The sequence below is a fragment of the Caretta caretta genome, chromosome 6 (assembly GCF_965140235.1).
Source record: "Caretta caretta isolate rCarCar2 chromosome 6, rCarCar1.hap1, whole genome shotgun sequence".
In the NCBI taxonomy this organism is placed as follows: Eukaryota; Metazoa; Chordata; order Testudines; family Cheloniidae; genus Caretta; species Caretta caretta.
This window is the reverse complement of record NC_134211.1, coordinates 126,643,121-126,651,602: the sequence shown is the minus strand read 5'-3', so window position 1 is coordinate 126,651,602 and position 8,482 is coordinate 126,643,121.

Genomic DNA, 8,482 nt, shown 5'->3' with positions numbered 1-8,482 from the left:
CAACCCTGATATTCTATGATTCTATGATTCTATGATAATGGTCTCAAGTTGCAATGCGGGAGGTCTAGGTTGGAGGGTGGTGAAGCACTGGAATGGGTTACCTAGGGAGGTGGTGGAATCTCCAACCTTAGAGATTTTTAAGGCCCAGCTTGACAAAGCCCTGGCTGGGATGATTTAGTTGGGGTTGGTCCTGCTTTGAGGAGGGGGTTGGACTAGATGACCTCCTGAGGTCTCTTCTAGCCCTAATATTCTATGATTACCTTTCCATAGACATCTTACATGCCACACTTTGCACAAGATTTGTTGCAATTATATAACAGTAGTAGCAATAATGATCTACATAGTCATATTTTATCAGATAATGTCACAGGCACCCCCACACCCAGGATCCTGTATTTGGGGACAGCGGCACCCACACACCCAGGGTGCTCTACAGAGGCAAGGGCACCTACAAATCAAGGACTCTGTATGGAGGGATATGGGCACCCACACACCTAGGGTCCTGAACAGAGGGATGGGAGCACCGAAACATCTGGGATCTTATATGGGAGGAGAACGGAGCCCACACATCTGAGATCCTATACGGGGGCAGGGGCATTAGCCCAGTTCCAGGCTGCCCCCGTCTGGCCAAGGCACAGAACTCACAAGCTGAGTTTAAAGCTGGAGCTGGCTAGCAGGAAAACCAGCCTGGTGCCGTGGCTTGTGCCTGTGATCTCAGCTCCTGGGGAGGCTGAGGCCGGCGGATCGCTGGAGCTCAGGGGTTCTGGGCTGCAGTGGGCTATGCCGATCGGGTGTCTGTACTAAGCTCGACATCAATATGGTGATCTCTGGGGAGCGTGGGGTTGCCTAAGGAGGGGTGAACTGGCCCAGGTTGGAAATGGAGCAGGTCAAAACTCCTGTGCCGATCAGTAGTGGGATTGCGCCTGTGAATAGCCTGGGCAAGATAGTGAGACGTGGTCTCTTTTTATGCATCCACCCACCGGAGATCCGACCTGTATGGGGGGGAGGGGAGCACCCACACAATGAGGATTCTGAACTGGGGGGAGAGAGACGCACCCATGCAACACGGATCTTGAAAAGGGGAAACACAGACACCCACACACCACGGATCCTGGAGGGGGGCAGGGCAAACCATACACTGGAGCCAGTTCATGGGACAGGGGGGACACCCCATATGCTCTAATGAACCATTCTTAATGCGGAAGAATGGGGGCATCCACACAACAGGGATCCTTAATGGGGTGGAGGACACCCCCACACTCCACTATTAACCAAAAGGGACAGGGGCACCAGACATCCTCAGAAGCGTGGAGATCACCCACAGCCACAGGATCCCTCCTGGGTAAGACAGAGGCACCCAAACACGGGGGATCTTTAATGGGGCCCAGCACAGCCACACACCAGGGATTGTTAAGGGTTGAAGGGAGAGGGACACCCACACACACTGAGTTCATGTCCTTGAAGGAATCCAAACACCACCAAGAAGGACCTGGTCCGTTCCACCATGGCAGCCCAGCGTGCATGAGACAAAGTCTCTTTTTATACAGACAACACAAGAGATCCTGAGTAGGGGGAGAGAGACACCCACGCACCAGAGATCTTTAATGGGCTGGGGTGCGCCCACCTGCATACCAGGGATTCTTATGGGTGGAGGAATAGAGACAGCCAGACACACTGAGAGCACTTCCTCCAAGGAGCCTGGGCAAGACAGGGAGACACAGTCCCCCCTTGACATATCTGCCAAACAGCCTTCCTCCCACCCCCTCTACACACTGTTCTTATCTGGAGGTGAAGGGAGAGAAACCACATGAAGGACTCTCATCTGGAGAACTGGGGGTAACCACTTACCACGGGGTATTCTTAAGGGCTGGAGGAACAGGGACTCCCACCTCTGTAGCATGGGGTGTGGATCACCTGCTGGGGTCATCTGGGCACATTTCACCTAAATCAGTTCCCTGCCATTGCCTTGAGGGCACCTTGTTCTCTGCCTCTGGTACCCAGTTTAGCCTATTGAGCGTGGAGCGGCGGCCGAGTTCCAGGCTGCCCCCCCGTGGCCAAAGCTGAGAACTGACAAGCCGGGCTGAAAGCGGGAGCTGGGACCAAGCGGGACGCGCCGGGCACGAAGGCTCCTGCCCGGCGTCCGTTCCTGGCTATGTACGAGGAGGCTGAGAGCAGCCGCTGGTCAGCGTTCAGGCCCGCCTTGGTCTGCTGAGCCGGGGTCCCTGCTCAGGCTGGCTTCTGGGAAGTTCGGGGTCACCAGGTTGACTAAGGAGGGGTGAACCAGCCCCGGCCCAGAAGGAAGGGGGTCAAACCTCCCGTGCCGATGGACAATGGGATTGCACCTGTGAACAGCTGCTGTCGCACCGCCTGGGCCGGACAGGCAGAGCCAGTCTCGGTTTATCCAGCCCCCCACCCCACCTCAGGACCAGGGCTGTGCTCGGAGATCTGTGCCCTGGGTTTTAACCTCCATGTGAAGCGCACAGTGCAAATCACATGCCGAGGATTAGCTCCGTTCCACCCGCTCAGAGCACAGACCTCGCCGGCAGAGTCTGCAGCTGGAAGCGGGAGAGCACGAACCCAGCCGGGCGCCGTGGCAGGCGCCTGTGATCCCAGCTCCTGGGGAGGCTGAGGCCGGCGGATCGCTGGAGCTCGGGGGTTCTAGGCTGCGGCGGGCGGTGCCGAGCGGGTGTCCGCACTAAGCTCGGCAGCGATATGGTGAGCCCTGGGGAGCTCGGGGTCACCAGGTTGCCTAAGGAGGGGTGAACCGGCCCAGGTCGGAAACGGAGCAGGTCAAAACCCCCCTGCCGAGCCCTAGTGGGATCGCGCCTGTGAATAGTCCCTGCAGCGTAGCCTGGGCAAGCCGGTGAGACGCGGTCTCTTTTTGTCCACACACCCACCGGGCATCCTGGATGGGGGGGATGAGAGCACCCACACGCCGGGGATCCTGAAGTGGGGCGGAGGGAGGCACCATGTATCACGGATCATGAAAGGGGGAACAGGGAGACCCACACACCAGGGATCTTGCATAAAGAGCTGCCATCTTCATTTATGACAGGTTTCAGAGTAGCAGCCGTGTTAGTCTGTATTCGCAAAAAGAAAAGGAGGACTTGTGGCACCTTAGAGACTAACCAATTTATTTGAGGATGAGCTTTCCTGAGCTACAGCATACATCCGATGAAGTGAGCTGTAGCTCACGAAAGCTTATGCTCAAATAAATTTGTTAGTCTCTAAGGTGCCCCAAGTACTCACCTTCATTTAGACACTGCAAGTGACGGGGACTTTACCACGTCCCTTGCGGAGTTTGTGCCACTAGATAATTAGCTTCACTGTTATAAATGGTCATTTCCAGTCGGGATTTTGTGACATCGACTTCAAGCCAACGGGGTCTTGTTCAACCTTCCTCTGGTGAATTAAAGAACCCTGTAAAATGACATATTTCCCCCCGGGGAAGTATTTAAAACCTGTGATGAATTCGCCTCTCACCTCTCTTCATTCACTGAAATCAATTGAGCTTCTGCAGTCTCTCTCTGCAGACAGAACAGAACAATGCACATTTTCCTTGGTTTAATGGCAAAAATTCTGATCTTTCCAAGGGGAGCTGCTGCTTAAACTGTCGGTTTGGGGAAGGATTTGCTTTGCACTCAAAGATCTGCGCGCTGGGTGATAATCTGAGGTCTGAAGGGTCAAATGCGGGACAGCATTTAGATGAGCCCGTTCGTGCTGCCCCCGTCTGGCCAAAGGGTGGAACTGACAGAGTCCAAAGCGGGGGGTTGCGGGCAGCAAGGCGAGTGGGGCACTGGCTCGTGTCTGCAAGTGAATCCCAACCCCACGGGCAGCCCGGCTGCTGAATGGCTTGAGCTCAGGGGCTGGGGGAAGCGCGGGGGTCTGCGCTAAATTTGGTATCGCCACGGTGATTCCTGCGGAGCTTCGGGTCACCAGGTTGTCTAAGGAGGGATGAGCACAGCCGGGTGGGAAACAGAGCTCGTTAAAACTCCCGTGCCGATCACGAGTGGGATGGTGTCTGTGGGGATATGCCTTTTACATATCAGCCACACAGCCGGCTCCCCACCCCCTCCACACACTCTTCTCCTTTGGAGGTGACACGAGGGAAACCCCCTGGCGGATTCTTATCCGGAGGGGGCCACCTACATACCAGCTATTGCTAAGGGCAGGAGGAATAGGGACACCCAGCTCTGGGAGTGGATCCCCTGCTGCGATCATCTGGGCATATTTCACCTCATCGGTTCCCTGCCATTGCCTTGGGGGCAGCTGGTCTCTACCTCTGGTGCCCAGTTTAGCCTCCTGTAGGTATCTCTGGCCTCATCACTTGCAGTCTCTAAATGAAGATCGCAGCTCTTGCCTCCCTCCCCCCCATCCAGGATGCCCGGTGGGTGTGTGGACAAAAAGAGACCGCGTCTCACCGGCTTGCCCAGGCTACGCTGCAGGGACTATTCACAGGCGCGATCCCACTAGGGCTCGGCAGGGGGGTTTTGACCTGCTCCGTTTCCGACCTGGGCCGGTTCACCCCTCCTTAGGCAACCTGGTGACCCCGAGCTCCCCAGGGCTCACCATATCGCTGCCGAGCTTAGTGCGGACACCCGCTCGGCACCGCCCGCCGCAGCCTAGAACCCCCGAGCTCCAGCGATCCGCCGGCCTCAGCCTCCCCAGGAGCTGGGATCACAGGCGCCTGCCACGGCGCCCGGCTGGGTTTCCCCGCTCCCATCTCCGGCTTTAAACGGCGCTGGGGAGCTGTGTGCCTTGGCCAGACGGGGGCAGCCTGGAATTGGCCTAATGCACCCACCTCCACAACTGTAATTAGACAGATGAAACAAGCCAGCAGAATTCATTTGTTTACAATAACTCACAAAATGTAAATAGCCCTCCACCATTGTCTTCCTCCTGCCTTGTTCCTTTGCCTGAGCCCCCAGTGATCTTCTCTACTATGGGTTGCATTTGCTCACACTTGCTCTGTTTCTCAACTGGTGGGTCACAAAAGTCAGTTGGGGCTTGCAGGGAGGAGTGTCCTGCGGCTTTGAAAATCGTATCACCGCCTAAAGCAAAGCAAAATCTCGCCCTTCCGCTGCGTGCGCGCTGTTACCCTTCAAGGTCCACACTCTGTGTCAACAGTTTGAAACTCACACAGCTCTGATCGTTATTCACTGATACATTTTTACGCTTTCATATTAAGGGTCAAGAGGGCATGAACATTTTTACCTTCAAATAAGGGGTCATTGACCTGAAACGGTCGAGAAAAACTGCTCTATATTATTAGCATCAGCTACCCAGTGAGACTGATTCTCTATGGTCCTCTGCCCCAGAGCATTCTGATGATTTGTTCTCTAGGTCCAACCCATGCTTATGTAGACATTACTTGAAATCTTGCCCACTTGCTGAATGGAGCACTCCTGCACTAGGAAGCTAGAAGGGAGGTGCATTGGCTGGGACAAGATTTTTACTTCTATTTTTAGATGAAGTGGGTGGAGGAGCAACATTATTAGTCTCAGAGCAGGGCACCAAAAAGAGTTAGTTACTCTATGACCGGTACCAGTCACTGCTTTCAGGGTGCACTGTTTATGTTCTGACATTGTGACACGTTATAAAATAGAGACATGAGCTGTAGCTCACAAAAGCTCATGCTCAAATAAATTGGTTAGTCTCTAAGGTGCCACAAGTCCTCCTTTTCTTTTTGCGAATCCAGACTAACAGGGCTGCTACTCTGAAAACTAAATCATAACACAGCCAGAAAGTCCCAGGTGCTGGAACTAGGGGTGCTGGGGTTCTGCTGCACCCCTGGCTTGAAATGGTTTCCATTATACCCAGGTTTCAGAGTAGCAGCCGTGTTAGTCTGTATTCGCAAAAAGAAAAGGAGGACTTGTGGCACCTTAGAGACTAACCAATTTATTTGAGCACAAGCTTTGGTGAGCTACAGCTCACTTCATCGGATGCATTCAGTGGAAAATACAGTGGAGAGACTTATATACACAGAGAACATGAAACAATGGGTGTTACCATACACACTGTAAGGAGAGTGATCAGGTAAGGTGAGCTATTACCAGTGGGGGGGGGGGACCTTTTGTGGTGATAATCAAGGTGGGCCATTTCCAGCAGTTGACAAGAACCTCTGAGGAACAGTGGGGGGTGGGGGGTGGAAATAAACATGGGGAAATAGTTTTACTTTGTGTAATGACCCATCCACTCCCATTCTCTATTCAAGCCTAAGTTAATTGTATCCAGTTTGCAAATTAATTCCAATTCAGCAGTCTCTCGTTGGACACAAATCAGGGGTCAAGAATTATAACATTCAAAAACCAGTCGGAGAACACTTCAATCTCTCTGGTCACTCGATTACAGACCTAAAAGTTGCAATACTTCACAAAAAAAACTTCAAAAACCGACTCCAATAAATTATGCTCAAATAAATTGGTTAGTCTCGAAGGTGCCACTAGCACTCCTTTTCTTTTTGCGAATACAGACTAACACGGCTGTTACTCTGAAACTTACCTGATCACTCTCGTTACAGTGTGTATGGTAACACCCATTGTTTCATGTTCTCTGTGTATATAAATCTCCCCACTGTATTTTCCACTGAATGCACCCGATGAAGTGAGCTGTAGCTCACGAAAGCTCATGCTCAAATAAATTGGTTAGTCTCTAAGGTGCCACAAGTCCTCCTGTTCTTATTATATCCAGGGTTTACAGTTTGGTTCAGTGGCTCTCAGAACCCGCACTATAAAAATTGTTCCAGTGCCCTGACAGAACATTCTGATTTGTTATTTTTTAGCTTTGCATAAAATAGGACAGGCCCATGCAAATTGTGATTGCCTGGTAAATTCTGAAACAGTGTAACAAATCCATTTGCAGCTGGGATCACAGACACAAGCCAGGTGCCGGGCTGGTTTTATTGCCTCCCAGTTCCCATTTTACACTCTGCTGGTGAGCTCTGTGCTCTGGCCACGTGGAACTGGAGCATGGAACGGAGCTAATGCTCTGAATGTTATTTGCATTGCGCACTTCACATGGAGGTTAAAACCCAGGACACAGATCTTTGAGCACAACCCTCGTCCTGAGGAATGGGGTGGGGGGCTGTGTAAAAAGAGACTAGCTCTCACTGTCCTGCCCAGGCGTTGTTACAGCAACTGTTCACAGGTGCAATCCCACTATCAATCAGCACAGGAGTTTTGACCGGCTCCATTTCTGACCTGGGCCGGTTCACCCCTCCTTAGGCAACCTGGTGACCCCGAACTTCCCAGAAATCACCATATTGATGCCGACCTTAGCACGGACACCTGCTCAGCACACCAGGGTGCAGCCCTGAACTCTGACAATCAGCTACCCTCTCTTCCATAACGAGCATTACACAAAAGAGCCATTCGGCCCAGCGTGTCCAGGTCCGTCCCACCTCCAGCTCTAAACTAGGCTTGTCAATTCTAAGCTTTGGCCACATGGGAGCACCCTGGAATTCAGCTAATGCTCCACATGGCTGGCTGCATTTCCCACTTCACATTGCAGGTTAAAACCCAGCAGACAGATCTTTGAATAGAAGCTGAATAGTTCCCCAAATCCAGAGTGTTAGTAGTAGCAGCTTTCCTAGAAAAGCGCTGACATCACCTTTTAAATGAAAGAAGAGCTAGAGCGCTGTCTTCAGGTTCTTATATTGGGCCCATCACTGTGGTGTCTGACAGCCGCAAGGAGAAACCAGGGGGAATTTTTTCATAGAGTTTAAGGGCAGAAGGGACCATTAGACCATCTAGTCTGACCCCCGTGTAACTCAGGACATGGAATTACACCAAGGCACATGTTGATCCTGAAGACCTTAGATAGACCAAAGTATTTCAGCCCTCAGGAGGCTAAATTGGGTACCAGAGGTAGAGAACAAGGTTCCCCCAAGGCAATGGCAGGGAACAGATGAGGTGAAATATGCCCAGATGATCGCAGCCAGCGATCCACCCCCAGAGGTGGCTGTCCCTGTTCTTCCTGCCCGTAGGAATACCTGGTATGTGGGCCCCCCCAGCCCGGACACATAAGAATTTTCCATCTGCTTTTCATTGCTTCACCTCCAAATAAGAACAGTGTGTAGAGGGGGTGGGAGGAAGTCTGTTTGGCAGATATGTAAAGGGTGGACTGTGTCTCCCTGTCTTGCCCAGGCTCCTTGGAGGAAGTGATCTCAGTGTGTCTGGCTGTCTCTATTCTTCCCACGCATAAGAATCCCTGGTGTGTGGGTGCGCTGGGCCTCATTAAACATCCCCGGTGCTTGGGATCCTGTGGCTGTGGGTGTTCCCCACCCCATTAAGGATTCCTGTTGTGTGAACCATATGGGTATGTCCAGGACCAGCTCTAGGCACCAGCCAAGCAAGCACGTGCTTGGGGTGGCATTCCGGCGCTCTCGGAGCTTGGGGTGGCAAATTTTTTGCTTGGGGTGGTAAAAAACCTAGAGCTGGCCCTGGGTGTGTCCCGCACCCCATGAACTAGCTCCAGTGTGTGG